The following is a 17,531-nucleotide window of genomic DNA, read 5'->3' on the forward strand; positions in this document are numbered from 1 at the left end:
TAACAATGAGCTGATTGGTGAGTTGGATGATCAACAACAAGCACTGGCAAAACAAATAGATCTCACTTAGTAGATCTACTGGCCATGCCAGTGCTTTTTGACGACGCTATGCAGCATTGGCAAAAGCAAAATGCCTTTGTAGGAAAAAAGAAACAAGAATTGGCAAAGCCAATAGGTATCAAGGTGTTTGTTAAGCGCGACTAATCACCCGTAAGGGTCTCAAAGAGCTGGGGGAGGGGGTAAGGGGGAGGGAGTTCACAGGTTCCAGTCCATCAAGGAGGGCGTCTGTCGAAGAGACAGGTTTTGAGGTTTCTGGCAAAGATGAGGGGGGGATGTTGTTTGTCTGAGGTGGAGCGGAAGGTCGTTCCAGGCTCGGGCCGCGAGGAAGGAGAAGCAGCGGCCTCCCAATCTGGTCTTTCTGGTGCGGGGGAATGCGGCGTAGGAGAGCTGGGGTGATTGTAGGATCCTTTGGGGTGCGTGAAATTTGAGTCGGCTGTTCAGGTATGCTGGTCCGGTGTCGTGGGGGGCCTTGTGAGATTGGGTGAGCATCTTGAAGGTGACTCTAGCTTCGATGGGGATCCACTGGAGTGTGCGCAGGTGCTGGGAGATGTGGCAGTGTCTTGGCAGGTCGAGGACCAGTCTTGCGGCAGCATTTTGTATGTTCTGTAGCTTTCGGGTTCGGTTTTTGTTTATTCAGGCATAGAGTGCACTGCCGTAGTTGAGTCTGCTGGTGACCAGGGTATGAGTGACGGTCTTTCTGTGTTCGAGGGGGATCCATTTGAAGGCTTTACATAGGAGGCGGAGGGTGTGGAAGCAGGATGACGAAACAGAGTTGATCTGGCGGTCCATTTTGAGCTATGAGTCCTGGATGATTCCCAGGTTGTGTGAAGGGTCCGTGGGGGTGGGCGGGCTTCCGAGGGCGGGGGGCCACCAGATGTCGTTCCAAGAGTCGGGGTTTGGCCCATGATGAGTACTTCCGTTTTTTTTGGTGTTTCGTTTTAGACAGCAGTTTTTCATCCATTTGGCAGCGGTTTCCATGCCTTCTCGAAAGTTGTGTCTGGCGTTGTTGGGTTCGTTGGATAGGGAGAGGATGAGTTGGGTGTCGTCTGAGTATGACACCATGCTGAGTCTGTAGGTTCTGATGATGGGGGCGAGCGGAGCCATGTAGACGTTGAAGAGCGTAGGGCGTAGGTAGGATCCCTGGGGGACTCCGCAGGTGGTTGGTGTGGAGTCCGAGAGGAAAGGGGGGTTCTGACCCGCTGCGTTATGCCAGACAAGAAGGAGCGGATCCAGTCGAGGGCCTTGTCTTGGATCCCTGCGTCGTGGAATCTGCGTATTAGGGTGCGGTGAGAAACTGTGTTGAACACTGCTGAGAGGTCGAGGAGGATGAGGGCTTCTGTTTCTCCTTTGTCCAGTAGGGTGCGGATGTTGTCTGGTGCGGTGAGGAGAGCGGTTTCCGTACTGTGTATTTTTTCTGAAGATTGGGAGGAGTTGAGGATGGTGTGCTCTTCGATGAATGTGGCGAGTTGGCTGTTGATGGCTTTCTCTATGACTTTCGCTGGGAATGGGAGCAGGGAGATGGGTCTGTAGTTTTTGAGATTGGTGGGGTCCGCCGAGGGTTTCTTCAGGAGGAAGTTGATCTCTGCGTGTTTCCAGTCGTCGGGGAACGAGGCGGTTGTCAGGGAGCGGTTGATGGTTTGGCAGAGCATGGGTGCGATGGTGTCAGTGGTTCTGTTGAAAATGTGGTGGGGGCAGGGGTCCGTGGGGGCCCGCAGTTGATTGCTTTATCGTCTTCAGTGTGTCTTCGGTGGTGAGGGCTGCCCAGTTGTAGATCGCTGGCTTCAGGGTGTCGGGTGGTTGGTGAGGGTTCAGTGTGTTGATTGTCTTTGTTGAAGTTGTCGAAGATGCTCTTGATTTTGTGGTGGAAAAAGGTGCTGAGTTTGTCGCAGAGGTCTTGCGAGGGAGGGATGTCGATGGGCTCGTTGGTGGGTTGGGCGAAGTCCTTGATGATGTTGAAGAGTTCTTTGCTGTTGTGTGCATGAGTGGAGATTCTGTCTTCAATTGCTTTTTTCCTCGTTTTTCTGATGAATTGGTGGTGGAAGTTGGTGGAGGCTCTGAAGTTGTTGCGGGCTTCTGTGGATTTGGTGTTCCTCCAGGCCTTTTCGAGGTGGCGGCGGCAAGTGTGGCTAGATTCTCGAAGTTTAGGTAAACCATCTAGCTTTCTTGGAGTGGGTGTTGTTTTTCTTGATGGGGGCTATGGTGTTGGCGCTGTCGGAAATCCTTCTGTGCAGGGTCCGGGCTGCAGTGTTGGGGTCGTCGTTTTCTGCGATTGTTGGGGTGGAGTTGCTGAGTGATGAGGTTAGCTGGTCCTCGGTGATTCTGGTCCAGTTTCTTCGTGGGAGCAGGTGCTGGTGTCTGTGGATGGTGGGTGTTCTGAAGGTGAAGTGGATGCATCGATGGTCAGTCCATGGGAGTTCGGTGGTGTGGCTGAAGGTGATGGAGTTTTGTGTTGTGAAGAGGGGGTCGAGGGAGTGTCCTGCTGAGTGCGTGGTTCGGTCATGATTTGGCAGAGTTCAATGTTGTGGAGGTTGTCCAGGAGAGATGTGGTGCTGGGGTCCAGTTGGTTGTCGAGGTGGAAGTTGAGGTCTCCCAGTAGGGTGTAGTTTGTGGGAACGATGGCTTGCGGGGAGATGATGTCCGAGATGGAGTTGGCGAAAAGTCCGGGGGTCCAAGGGGTTGGTAGATGGGGGTTCCTCGGAGGGTGGAGGTGGGGCTGGCCAGTATCTTGAAGTGAAGGTGTTCCATCAGGTCTTTGGGCTCGTCGGGGAGTGTGTTCAGGCAGAAGGTGGATTTGTGGACGATGGCATTCCTCCTCCTGGGTGGGTGGGGCGGTACTTCCTGAAGATCTTGTATCCTTGGGAATGGCGATGGCGATGTCCGGTCCCAAGGTGCTGTTGGTCCAGGTTTTGGTGAAGAACGCTACTTCCAGGGTGGGGCTGACAAGGAGGTCCCAGATTTCGGTGGCGTATTTGTGGAGGGATCGGACGTTGAGGAGGATGGATTGCAGGGTCTTCGGTTAGGTTGTGTTCTAGAGGGCGGGTTGCGCTGGGTCCACGGTCCTGGCTGTGATGCAGGTGTGCGGCAGTGGTGACAGCTGAAGGGTCCATGGGTGTTGGCCGGTGATGCTAGCTTGCAGTTATTATTGCGGCCTGGGTTGAGTGTTTGGAGTGCCGTTGGGTCGTAGCATTGACGGTGCAGAGATCCAGGGTTCCTGGTGCTGGTCGCACTTGGGTTGCGGGCGGGCGCAGACGGGCTTGTCTTTGACGCGGCCACGCAGATGCCGCCATTAATGTAGGGGTTGGGGAGGGCTGGACAGCTGGGAGGCGGGAGTGGGGAGGGGAGCTAGACTGGGCCGGTCGTGCTGGGGGGGAGGGGATGTGGGGGCAGCAGCGGGGGAGGAGGGGGTGGGGGGAACTGGCGGAAAAAGAAAGGCAAAGAAAAGGTCAAAAAGAGAAGGGAAGTGCCAATAAGGCAGCAAAGGTGCCTGCAGAGTGGAGGAAAGACACAGAGGAGAGTGAAAGGGGGAGACTGAGATGAGGGTGAAAAACGAGTAGAAAACAGAGGAAAGACACAGAAGGAGAGTGAAGGGGAGCTTGAAATGAGGGAAAAACGATTGAAAAAGGAGGAAAGACACAAAAGGAGAGTGAAAGGGGGAGATAGAAATGAGGGAAAAAGGAGAGAAAAAGAGGTCTAGCATTTGAGACCCATTGGCTTTGCCAATGGTTTTTACAGATGTAGTACATTATTTATTGTAGTGCACATTGTATTGGTATTTATATAGTGTGAACCAAGCTGTGAAGCAACAGAGTGCTGTACATTACAAGAGCGGTAAGTAGACGATCTTCGATCATGTTCATCAAGTAAGGTTTACAAAAATAAATTTTTGGCCACAGAGAGATTAAGTGATTTGCCCAGAATCACACAATGTTGGGTCTAGCGCCGAGACCAGGATTCAGGCCTGTGTCCCCAGGTTCCAAAAGCAGCACTTCGAGTTGTTAGGCCACATCTCCAACTGTCTCGCTAACTAGGAGGAATAAAAACCTTTTCGGTTGAATTAAAAATGCTAGACATTTTTTGATGCTGCAAAGACCAACGTATTAAAGAAGAGAAAATAGCGTTCTGCGTCATTTCACAGGTGCCCCTGATGTGATAATTGTTACGAAGTTGAATATGTAAATAAAAATATAAACAAGCATTTACAATGCAACGGTTTCACCTTTGGAAAAGTTAGAGCTATTGGCATTGTAAATGACAAAATTTGTATTTATGTGTTGGTTTTGAAAACAGATAAATAAATGGCATTGTCATTTACATTGCCAATAGCTTAATCTCTCGCCAAAATGTGAGACCTATTGTACCCTACGGACGAGCTCAGCAGACAGCAATTACTACCACACACACACACACACCCAGTGCCACACACACACACACAGAGCCACACACACACACCCAGAGCCAGCCACACACACCCAGAGCCAGTCACACACACACACCCAGAGCCACACACACACACACACACAGTCACTCTGCACTCCCTAACACTCTGCAGTCACTCTGCACTCCCTAGCACTCTGCAGTCACTGCACTCCCTAGCACCCCCTAGTCACTCGGCACTCCCTAGCACGCCCTAACACTCTGCAGTCACTCTGCACTCCCTAGCACGCCCTAACACTCTGCAGTCACTCTGCACTCCCTAGTCACTCTGCACTCCCTAGTCACTCTGCACTCCCTAGTCACTCCCGAGTCACTCTGCACTCCCTAGTCACTCCCTAGACACTCTGCACTCCCTAGCCACTCAGCACTCCCTAGCCACTCCCTAGCACTCTGCAGTCACTCTGCACTCCCTAGCCACTCTGCACTCCCTAGAACTCCCTAGCACTCTGCAGTCACTCTGCACTCCCTAGCACTCTGCAGTCACTCTGCACTCCCTAGCACTCCCTAGTCACTCTGCACTCCCTAGCACTCTGCACTCCCTAGCACTCCCTAGTCACTCTGCACTCCCTAGTCACTCTGCACTCCCTAGTCACTCTGCACTCCCTAGTCACTCTCTCTGCACTCCCTAGCACTCCCTAACACTCTGCAGTCACTCTGCACTCCCTAGTCATGCTGCACTCCCTAGCACTCTGCAGTCACTCTGCACTCCCTAGCACTCTGCAGTCACTCTGCACTCCCTAGCCCTCCCTAGTCACTCTGCACTCCCTAGCACTCCCTAGTCACTCTGCACTTCCTAGTCACTCCCTAGTCACTCTGCACTCCCTAGTCACTCTGCACTCCCTAGCACTCTGCAGTCACTCTGCACTCCCCAGCACTCCCTAGTCACTCTGCACTCCCTAGCACTCTGCAGTCAATCTGTGGAGTAGTATGTAGTAGAACAGAGTGGAGTAAAGTGGCATAGAGGGAGTTGCCTAGTGTCTTAGAGTGGAGTAGTGTCTCAGAGTGAAGTACAGTTTAATGCAGTAGAGCGTCAGAATGGAGTATCAAAGTGGAGTGTTGTGGAGTAGAGTGGCCTAGAGTGAAGTGGCGTAAAGTAGATTGGCATAAAGTGCAATGGTTTTGAGTGAGGTGGGGTAGAGTGCACTGACGTAGAGTGCAGTGACAGAGTGGCACAGAGTGCAGTTGCGTAAAATAGAGTGCTGTAGAGTGGAGTGCAGTGGTGCAGAGTAGATTGGTTCAGGGTAGAGTAGATTGGTTCAGAGTGGAGTGGTTCAGGGTAGAGTGGAGAGGTGCAGGGTAGAGTGGAGAGGAGTAGAGCGGTGTAGAGTGAAATTAAATGGAGTGCAGTGGTGCAGAATAGATTATAGTGGCGTGGAGTGAGGCAGTGTAGTGGCTTAGAGTGCAGTAGAGTGCAGTGGCACAGAGTAGAATGGTGCGAAGCAGAGTGGCGTGGTGTTGCAGAGTACATTATAGTGGCGTACAGTGCAGTGGTGCAGCGTAGTTTTTGTGAGAGTGCATTAGCTTTGAGTAAAGTGATGTTGAGGGCAGTGTCATAGGGTAGATTGTTTTAGAGAGGAGTGGTACAGGGTAGAGTGCAGTGGCATTAAGTAGAGGTATAGAGTGCAGTGTCAGAGTAGATTTTTTCAGTGTAGAGTGAAGCAGCTGTAAAGTGCAGTGATGCAGGGTAGAGTACAGTGGCTTGGAATGGTGCAGAGTGGGGTGGCTGAGACTGGAGTGGTATAGAGTGGAGTGGCTTAGACTGGAGTAGTGTAGAGTGCAGTGGCAGAGTAGAGAGGCTTAGAATGAAATGGCGTTAAGTGTCAGAGTGCAGTGGTACAGAGTAGATTAGAGTGGTATAGTGGGTATTGGTGGAAAGTGCAGTAGAGTAGCATAGAGTGGTGCAGATAGAGTGGCAGACAGCGCAGTGATGCAGAGTAGAGTGAAGGGGCGTAGAGTGCATTGGTGCAGAGTAAAGTGATGTGGAGTAAAATGATGCAGAGTGGCGTAGAGTAGAGTGTTGTAGAGCATAGTGGAGTAGAGTACAGTGGTGCAGAGTAGGCTGGTGTAGAGTGCAGTGGCAGTGTATTGGTTGTGACTAAAGAGGTGTAGAGTGCAGCAGCGTGGAGTGGTGCAGGGTAGATTGCAGTGGCGTGGAGTGGCATAGTGTGGAATAGTGCAAAGTGGATACAGTGATGTAGAGTGCAGTGGCGTAGAGTAGATTGCTGACGAGTAGAGTGTAGTGTAGTAGAGCACAATGGCAGAATGGAGAGATGCAGAGTAGGCTGGCTTAGAGTTTAGTGGCGTACAGTGCATTGGTATAGAGAAAAGCAGAGCAGCGTACAGTGGCGCAGAGGAGAGTGCTGTGCTATAGAGTGCAGGGTTGCAGAGTAGAATAGAGTGGCAGAGTACAGGGATGTAGAGTAGAAAACAGGGGTGAAGAGTAGAAAACAGGGGTGAAGAGTAAAATACAGGGGTGAAGAGTAGAATACAGGGGTGAAGAGTAGAATACAGGGGTGAAGAGTAGAATACAGGGGTGAAGAATAGAATACAGTGGTGAAGAATAGAATACAATGGTGAAGAGTAAAATACAGTGGTGCAGAGGACAGTGGAGTGGCGTAGAGGGGATTGTTTCAGAGTAAATTGGAGGGGTGCCAAGTCAAGTACAGTGGCATTGAGTGCAAAGTAGATTTATTATCAAACAACTTAAGTTCATTTAAATTGTGTTGTGCGCTAGAAAAAAAAAAAGAACATTGTACATCCTTCCACAAGCACTCCCACACTAGCCAGCATGGTTGTCACATAAAAGCTCCCTGGAAGACAGGGCCTGACATATGACCTCGGTCTTTGAATGTACACCAAATGTGACAAGATAAGAACAAGTTTAAAGGCCTGTTTATAGAAATCCAGTACTGGTGGAAGAATAACGTGATTAGGGTTTGGGCAACGGAAAGGACAACTTCAAGCTGGATAGCCTAAAACAAATAAGGCCAGCAAATACAAAACAAGCACATGTTGAGTTTCAAACCACAAAGCCAGGGATAAGCAATGGGCAGAATGCCTTCCCAGGGAATCTCATGATGTCTTTAGTAAAGCAGACAGTGCAGGCTTTGACCTAAAAAAGTAGAATTACTTTTCATCAAAACATACTGTACCCTTTGTGTTAAATCCGTCACTAACCGGATAGAAGCAGCTGAGAGTAGAAATGGGAATTTCCAACTGTCTTTTCACTATGTAATCGGATTTATCAAGATTATTATTGTTAAAGGGGTTGATAAATAGTAATATTGACAATTCAAGTTCACAAAATTCCAATAATGAAACATGGCCTATGTAACAGGGCAAGTAGAAAACACAATTCCAGTAAAATACAATAATTTGTATGAAGTAAAGGCAAAACGGATTATTATGCATGCATTTATTTTCCGTTATAGTAGAAAACACACTAACATGACAACAAAGAAAGATTATAGATCAGAATCATATGTTTTAACTAGCAATGTGCCAGGTAAAACGTCTTCAATTCACAAGGAAACCCTACAAGGAAGTAAATGTTCCACATTGCAATTCAGTGGATCAGCAGAACGTTTAAATACCAAATGTTATAGATCAATAATAGTTTTTGGGACTGTGCATCATAAGGACAGTCTCACGTGTGTGTATATGCCACTGTCCTGCGTGTTCAAAATATTGCGAATTCAACAGAAAGCATGGCTCCCCTCGTGCTCAGGAGACTGTTCCAGTCAGTAAAACAAGGTTATCTCAGAACCATGTACGCCAATAGAAGAACCTGCAAGTTTATCAACATCATATGGAATAGATTAGTTATTCTGCTTGCGATGCAAATACAGATAGGACCAGTAACACTGTAGTTCAAGGAAGAATCAGTTCTCGTGGAAAAAGATCACGTAATTTAAAGACATTTAATAACGAGAACAGGGCAGAAGTAACATGCTGGTACGAGTGTGATACAAAAGAAAAACGGGAGACCGAAGTGGGGGAACAAACAGGCGAGAGAGTAACATGGAGCAGTCAGGGACAAGTACATGAGCAAACAAGGGAGATGAAGCTGGCAATAATCCCGGGCTCGCCGGCCCGAGGTGCGCACCCTTAAGCTGTGTGGGGAAGAACAGTGCCTCAAAGTTGCTGGATCGGTGCGGGCAAAGCTGGAGACGGACGTCGGCAGCCTCAGGGGGATTCAGTTCGGCCCTTACCAGCGCCGCGATGCGGGGCGTTCGGACGGAACTTCCAGAGGCAGTGCGGAGAGGTCACCAGTGCGGGCACAGTCCAGCGGGGCGGATTTCCTTAGGGGTGGAGCGGCTCTCACTGGGGCGGCAGTTCGGCACTGGGCAGGCTGTACCACACGTACAGGACTGGTGCGGCGCAGCCTCGGAGCGGGGGCCACGGTACGGTGCGGTGCGCTTCAGTACGCTCCTGGCGTACGACTCGTACCTGTGCAGCTTGGGGCAGCCGCCTGGCAATTGGGTCCGTAGTATGGGCCGTACGGGGCAGACAATAGGCAACACAATTCCAGGCAGTACGAGACGTACGGGGCAGCCAAGTAAGGCAGTACGTCTCCAGGCGGCTCAAATTGCGGTGCGGAAGGGTACACTTCAGGCATGCGCATCGTACTGCTTCGGGGCAATTATCGTTGCGAGTCTCCTAAAACCTGTGGGAGGAAAGCTGCGTACAGTCTCAGGGACAGCGGGAGGGGGGGGCGGACAGTGGAAGGGTTAATGGGCTCACGGATAGCGGGAGGGGGGCCGGATGAACAGGCTCACGGACAGCGGGAGGGGGGGCGGACAGCGGAAGGGTTAACCGGCTCACGGACAGCCGGAGGGGGGGCGGGCGGGCGGGCACACGGACAGCGGGAGGGGGACGGAGGAAGGCAGGACAGCAGCAAGCACTCACCAGAGGTCGGGGCAAATGACAAATTAAAGGCGGCCAAAAAAAAAAAAAGTCAACGCCCACCGCGCAATGACGTTGTCAAAGGGTCCGCCCCGCACACTCTACGGAGTCCGTTGTCCTGTCGGTCCTGGACACCCTCAGGGAGGGCATGGACACCAATCAGCACCAGGCCCTTGTGCTCCTCGATCTCTCAGCCGCCTTCGATACGGTGGATCATACCATCCTCCTCTCCCGTATCGGAGCGGCGGGGATCGGGGGGACCGCCCTGGTCTGGTTGTCCTCCTTCCTGAGCGACCGCACCCAGGCTGTTCGACTGGGTGACTTCACGGCGGACGTCCGGAAAGTTCAGTGCGGGGTTCCCCAAGGTTCCTCCCTTTCCCCCCTCTTGTTTAACCTGTACATTGCTCCCCTAATCTTCTCTCTTCAACAGATGGAGGTCGGCGTATTTAATTATGCGGACGACCTCCAGCTTGTCTTCAATCTGTCTTCTCCTTCTTCTATTCTAAACTTTCAATCTGTTATGCTTCACATCAGGGACTGGATGAACCACAACCACCTTAAACTCAACCCCGACAAAACCGAGTTGGTGTTGACGGGTGGTTCATCCAGCCCCTGGTCCCCTCTTTTCTGGCCCCCTTCTCTTGGCCCCCCTCCTACCCCCGCTTCCTCAGTTAAAACACTTGGCATAAAACTTAATTCTCAACTCACCCTTCACTCCCAGGTTAGCTCTGTGGTATCTTCTTCCTTTCTTTCACTGCGCACTATACGTAGGGTGTCCCGTTTCTTCACTGTCTCTGCTCTAAAGCTCATCATCTTGGCCATGGTGGTATCCCGCCTGGACTACGGCAACGCCCTGTATGCCGGCATCCCCGCCTACAGTCTGCGTCGCCTGCAACAGATCCAAAACCAGGCGGCCCGCCTGGTTTTCAAACTCCCCAAATTTCACCACTCTACCCCGCTCCTGAAATCACTTCACTGGCTCCCTGTGCGAGCCAGAATTGAATTCAAGCTTGCTTCCATCACCTTCCGGGCCCGACACGGACTCGCACCTGAATTCATCTCCTCCGAGATTGTCTCCTATGTCCCCACCAGGGAACTTCGTTCGTCCTCCCAGTCCCTCCTCACCATCCCACGCTACCGGAGAAAGAAGTGGGGAGGCTCTAAATTTGCCACCCTTGCCCCTACCCTCTGGAACTCCCTTCCCCTTGAACTCCGCACCATCTCTCTTTACCCACAATTCCGTAAACAACTTAAGACCTACCTATTCACGAAATCTTTCGAATAATAACTCTCCTGTTCCCCCAGCTTTTTAACTAGGATCCTGTCAGTAATAGCGCCAAGAAACCGCAGGTATACGAGCGCTCTATAAGAAATTTTAAATTCAAATTCAAATTCATGAGAAAAATCGCCGGGAACGCCCACCAATCGCCTCCCTGAAAGACGGACGCCTCTCTCTTCCAATGGCTAGCCTCCATTTATGGAGCTAGCCAATGGAACAGAGAGGCGGGACTTTTGTCGATACTAGTAAACAAAAGTTTTCGCCTTGCGCGAAAGTCTGGTTGCGCAGCTTTCGGCGAGGCGAAACCTAAAAAGTAGCGCAATAAAAAAAATGTAAGTGGGGAAAGTGTAGCAACACACATAGAGCATACTTAACACAGACAGCAATGTGGAGAGTCGGATGCGGGAAAGAGAAGCACACGTGAGAGCAGTGTGAAGCAAGAGAGTAAAGCGAGAGAGCAAAGCAGTGGTGAGCAAATCAGAGAGTGTGGAGGGGTAGAAGCACATGTACTAGAGCAACACTGAGCGTGGCGGCAGGGAAGCACACAAGGGAGACATCTAGAGAACACACTTGTTCAGTGCTTAACGAAAAAAAAAGAAAAGTAGTGCTTGAAAAGTAAGCAGTGGAAGGAAAGCCCACACAAGCTAACAAAAAGCGAGTAAATGGATGACATTAAAGCCAACTAATGGTTATTAACTGACATCTCTAGAGCACACTAAGCTGACAATAGCTATTTTCGCAAACAGAAAGCTGGCGCTGTCTGGTAGACAAGGCGGAAAAAGGGTACTCTGAGGTACCACACTTCTGAAAAGCAAGCTTTGAATAGACCACATCAAACCAGCTTTGGAGGCAAATAATGCAAGATCATAATACACCCTGGACTCCATTCATTATCTTGTTCAGTAATATGGCATTCCAATAAGCCCCTTTAAATAGAGGGATGTCATCATAAATAGAAGACAGAATTACTTTCCGACCAGCCTTTCTGTCACTGCCAGGTTGTCTTTAGGCCAGTTCTAACCTGCTTACACTCAGCAGAATGGTTAGTACCTCTATGTCAGCAGATGTCCAACTGACTTATGTTCAAAAGTGTAGGTGTTTAGCAAACTGAAATGCTACCATTTTCTTCGGTGCTTTAAATGGGCCGTTACTGTCTGGTACGGAGTACCGTCACTTTTTTATTTTGACAGGGAGAGTACCGGCACTTCTCAAGAGAAATGCCATACTTTTAATTGGAGAGTACAGGCACTTCTCAGACACAAGCAGGTACTCTGGTAGAGAGTACCTGCACTTCTATTTTTCCATTTCAAGCACTGATTTTCTACAATATTTAAGCAAGTAAAGGTGCACCTGCTATTGAACAATAAATTGAGGGCACCTAAATAGTAAAAGTAAAATAAGTGATAAAATAAAAAATAGACCATATTTCCAGTCCCATAGACTAATAATGACTGATATTCAAAGATTAATATTTGTAATATTTTAGTATCTACTAATGGTTTGTCTGAAAGCCTGTAGTTTAGGTCTCAAACGTGGCAAAACATTTGATGTTTGTATTTCGATTTTGCTGTGGAATTAATTATATAAATGTTAGAAAGGAAAGCTAGCTATTGGATTTCTATAACCAATGAAGACAGAGAACAGGAAAGGTTACCCTGTAAGCATCTGTTTGTGGCATGTAGTGCTGTAGATTCACATGCTCTGCATACTCCTGCCCTCTGTGTTCAGATGTGTGCAGGTTGCTTTTCTTTGAAGAAAGTCTTCCAAGTCACGAATTACAGTGACTCCTCCAACTTGGTGAGACTGCGCATGGGCATCGACTCCATTGTTAGATTGTTTTCCAGCAGGAGGGTGTGAATGGAGTGTAGAGTAACTGTAAGTTATGATATGTCCATCTGAGAAAAAAGTAGAATAAACTAACAGTCGTAGTTGTCTGGGGTGAAGGGTGTGCGCATTAGTACTCAATGCCACGAACAGATGCTTACAGGGTAAGTTACGGACACGTTGCTTACCTTGGGTAAAGCCTTACCTGGTAGAGACATGATCTAACCGCAGATTCCTTACCTTTGAATTTTCCAGGCATCAGACTGAGTCCGGAAGATTTTTCTTCGAACAATACCCCTGTGTACCAGTAGGTGGTGTCGGTCAGCTCTGTTACATTGTAGTGAGGTCCGCGCCACCTAAATAAGCACTACCTTGGCGAGCTGATGTCAGTTACTTTTCACGACTTTCAACGCCAGAAGTGCAGAGCCATGAAGTGCACTGACATTGGTGTACTGTAAACTACTAGGGCCCTGAAAGGGATCAGATCTGACTCTAAAAATCTGTCTACAGTGCGGGAAGGATGGGTGGGTTGGTAAGGAATCTGCAGCTAGATTAAGCCTCTACCAGATAAGGATTACTGAAGGTAAGTAACTTGTCCATCGGAAAGAGACTTCTAGCATCAGATTCCTTACCTTTGAATAGATACCCAAGCAATACCATCCCCGCAAGAGGGAGTGCGGACAAGTTTAGACCAGAAAGTCCTACAGGACAGAGCAGCTAAAAGGCTGTCTCTGCGGACTTGACTGTCCAGGCAGTAGTGCTTGGTAAACGTGTGCAAGGATATCCATGTTGCTGCCTGACACATTTCGATGATTGGAACTCCACATTGCAACACCGTGGTTGGCATTGCACATTTTTGGCAGAGGCAAACAGGTGTAACCGAGGCTCTCCCCACTATCGAAAGTAACCATGCGCCAAGTCTGGATGGAGACGCCTTTTGTGATGTGCCACACACTGACAGCTGAGTTTACCCGCTCTGACATTTAGTGAACCTGCTACATGTTACACCACCAGGGACATGCATTGGTGTTCCAGCCAAGTCCAGAGACGCAGAGCATCTTGACAATGGGTTCCAAACCCCACCCAGCTTTGTTTATTGCAGTACCACATGGCAGTGGTGTTGTCTGTGAACACTTGCACTAACCTTACCTTGATGGAAGGAAGAAGGGCTTTCAAAGCCAAACGAATCGCTCGGAGCTCCAGCAGGTTGATGTGGAGTCTGGATTCTGCTGGAGATCAAAGTCCTCTGATCTGCACCTTTCCAAAGGGCTTCCACATCCCAGGAGTTACGCATCTGTCACTACTGTGAGATCTGTTTGGGGAGGAAGAGTGGTCTGACCGTGACCCAATCATGGTTTGTCAGCCACCACTCCAAATGCTGTGTAGTTCTCTCCAAGATCTGGATCATATCGGAGATGTTCCTCTGATGCTGCGCCTACTGGAACTTCAAGTCCCACTGCAGAGCCCACATATGCCATCTAGCATATGTCACTAACATGATGCAGGAGGCCATGAGGCCCAACTGCCTCAGAGTCACTCTCACCAAAATCCAAGATAGAGGCTGAAACGTCAGTGTCATGAACCACATACACCTGGTTCTCTCGACTCCCATGAAAGCAGTTTGCCCTCTCAAGAAACCCACCCCTGTCCCGTGCAACCAGCACTCCAGTAATGTAAAGTGTATGTGTGTGTATAAATAATGTTTCATGTGATTACTCATTCACTCACTTAGAATTCAAACGGAATTCTGTTGTTCAAACCTTTTCTGATAACATTGCTAAAGTGCTCTTGTTTTCATTGAGAGGGGACTAGAGAGACGTTGTGCTTCTTTCCTCATTGTGCGCTTATAGGAAAGTAATGCTTTGTCAGTTATTTCCTGAAGAATGCAGCAGCAGCAACGCGAGCGCATGCAGTGTAAAACGCACGCAGGAGAATGGTGCGAGCGCAGGCGGTGAAAAGCGCACGCTGGGGAAGGTGCGCGTTACGTCAGCAAACCCTGGGTGTGGCACAGCTATAAAAGGCCACACCCAATGCTGCTCAACGCTTTGCCTCTCACCATCGCCCAGCACCGGATCGTCCTGAAGATTTCACGGAGCCTGCAGACACCAGCCAACGCCCCAGCATTTCGAAGGTCTGCAACTCGGCATCGCGCATCAAAGGAGAAAAGACAAGCTAAGTGAAAACTTTCATTATTGTTTAATTCTTCAGGCGCCCAACGCAAGCAAGCGACAAGAGGTTCAAAACTCGAACAAACTTACCTGGACTTTGTTTTAAAGAACCATTGTGAGAAACTTGAATAGAAACTTTCCGAACAGGACTATCTTTTGTTCTTTTGGCTTTGAGAAGTATCAAGGCTAAACTTTTGGGACTGTAGTTCGTTATAGTGATTTGGTGCAAAACATGTTCTGTTTATAATGTTAATTTGTCTAGGAGGAAAAAGTGAAGGAAGACACAACTAAGAACAGAGAGAGTAAGTGGGGGAATAAAATAGTTAAGAATTGTAGTAAGCATTAGACAAACATAAGAAAGGAAGTAACTTATTCTCAACTGTTTATTTCTTCAGTGACAAGGTGATTCTCTGGCAACCCATCCCATTCAACACAGCTCTGCTACACTTCATCCTTCACGACGACAACACGGACGCGACGCCTAGGCCTTATCAGTCGCAGGTAGGCTTGCACATAATTTGCCTTAGAATATCCAAAGGAAGAAAAACTCTTGTGTTGTAGAAATTGAGAATAGGTATTCTGAATAGAGATTACAAATAGCTTTCCTTATTGCCTCGCAGGTCGACAATTAAGGAAGCAGGTAGCGTCCACGATCCGGCCTACCTCCCTGATTTCTAGAAGATTACCTCAGTGTTATAAATAAACCACTAGGGATTGCCTAGAATTTGGGGAAGTTGGTCCATAACGTCTCTGCGGAATCATCTACAAGCAACCTACAGGTAAGGGTGCTTGTAACCTTGACAGAAGGCAAAGCCCACGACTTTTATTCCGCCCAGACGTTATGGATCCTTCCATTGCAAATTCTTTACAAGACATGGCAAATCTGTTAACTGCAATTCAAGCAGATAACGCAACCCTTCGTAGGGAGGTCGCTGACATTCGAAGTAATATGCAGCCTGTTTCATCCGGTCCTAGTACTTGGACTTTCTCCCCAACTCAGAAGTCTGTGTTGAAACCAGCGACTTTTCAGCCGGGGTTTCAAACCTTGCATCCTGATCCTAGCTCATCTTCAACGTCGACTCAGATTCAAGTGGTAACCCCAGTACCTGTCCCCTTAGCACCTCCAGAGAGGTTTTATGGAGATAGTAATAAATTTTCCATATTTTTAAATCAATGTCATTTGCATTTTATAGCAAAACCAGCAGCCTTTCCTGACGACTCCTCTAAAATAGCCTTTATTCTCTCATATTTAGGAGGTGATGCAGCTTTATGGTCAGTGCCTATAGTCGATCGAGATGACCCAATTCTCTATAATCTTCGAACTTTTAAAAATACTATGAAAAAACTGTTCGCAAAACATGTCTTTGTCCAATCAGCAGATCATGAGTTATTACATTTAAAACAGGGTTCATCTGACTTACTGCATTATATATCTCAATTTAATAGACTTGTAATTGAAGCTCACTGGCCAGAGGAAAAAAAGGTTTCTCTTTTTTACAAAGGACTCAAAGACGAATTAAAAGATATGGTCACCCAAATTTTAGATCCTCCAGATACTATAGAAGATTTCATTGACTTAGTGGTGAAACTTAATCATCGGCTATCGGAACGCAGAGGTGAAAAAGGAAAGACTGAGGTCAAAGTCTTCTCTTTTAAAGAGAGAAATAATAGTATGAGAGCAGAAAGCACACCTAAAGTTGATTTAGGAGAACCCATGCAGATAGGTACTATCAAAGGTCCACTAAGTAAAGAAGAAAAGGACAAAAGAAGAAAATTAAACCAATGTTTGTATTGCGGCAAGTCAGGCCACTTTGTCAAAGAATGCCCGGTGCGTCCAAACAAACCCAAGGGGAAGAATCCTGAGGTAGCTTTAGTACAACAGTCGGAAAACTAACTAGCTCGACAAATCGAGAGGTCAGATTGTCGAGTAAGATTTCTAGTTTGGCCTCCATTACTCCTGAAATAACTTCCCAACATCTTAGTATTAAGGTCACTTTGCAATCTCTTACAGAATCAGAGAAAAGATGGACAGTTGACGCTTTAATTGACTCAGGAGCCACAGGCAATTTTATAGACACAATGTTTTTAAAGGAATTAGATTTTAAGACCAAGCCCAAAGAACATCCGGAAGTGGTTAGGGCTGTTGATGGCAAAGAGTTATCATCAGGTTTAATTCAATTTCGCACAGAAACACTTGCCATGACTTGTTTGAATGTCCATAGAGAAAACATAACCTTCGACATCATTGACGCACCTCAATTTCGCTTGATTCTAGGTATCCCCTGGCTCACTAAGCACAATCCCAGGCTGAGGCTAGGGGGGAGAGGGGGTAGGAGTGACCGAGCATGTGGCCCCCCGACCCACGGGGTCATAAGCCACGCCCTCAGCCATACTGAGGTTGCCAAACCTGCACAGTCTTGTGGCTGGGATAGGGCTGGCACTGCTGAAAGCCCCATCCGTAGCCACGAAAGGAGCAAAAGGCAGACTGGGACGAGTGGATACTCGAAGCCCATGGACTTGGCTGTAGCCCACGAGTCCTGAAAGTGCTCCGGCGCCATGTCTGTCTTATCTCCGAAGAGTCGGGTGCCATCAAAGGGCATGTCCATGAGGGAGGCCTGGACATCCCCCAAAAAGCCAGAAGTCCTCAACCAGGCATGGCGTCAAACAGCCACCATAGATTAAATTGCTCTGCCCAGCAAGTCAGTCATGTCGAGACTACTACAACGGACGGCAAACTTTGCTGCATTTCTCCCGTCTGATACTGCTTGGAAGAGGATGGCCTGTGCCTTCTCTGGGACCTGTGGCAGCACTTGCGCAATGGTTAACCACAGGGTGTGGGAATACAGACCCAAAAAGACCCA

At 48.5% G+C, this 17,531-nt stretch overlaps 1 protein-coding gene across 1 annotated transcript in view; it reads right to left on the reverse strand.

Annotated features, from left to right (window-relative positions):
* The window catches only part of EVI5L (ecotropic viral integration site 5 like), a 1,294,704-nt gene that overhangs the window by 41,439 nt on the left and 1,235,734 nt on the right, over window positions 1–17,531 (reverse strand). The gene's annotated exons all lie outside the window — the stretch shown is intronic.

This window comes from Lissotriton vulgaris, chromosome 1_1, assembly GCF_964263255.1.
Source record: "Lissotriton vulgaris chromosome 1_1, aLisVul1.2, whole genome shotgun sequence".
In the NCBI taxonomy this organism is placed as follows: domain Eukaryota; kingdom Metazoa; phylum Chordata; class Amphibia; order Caudata; family Salamandridae; genus Lissotriton; species Lissotriton vulgaris.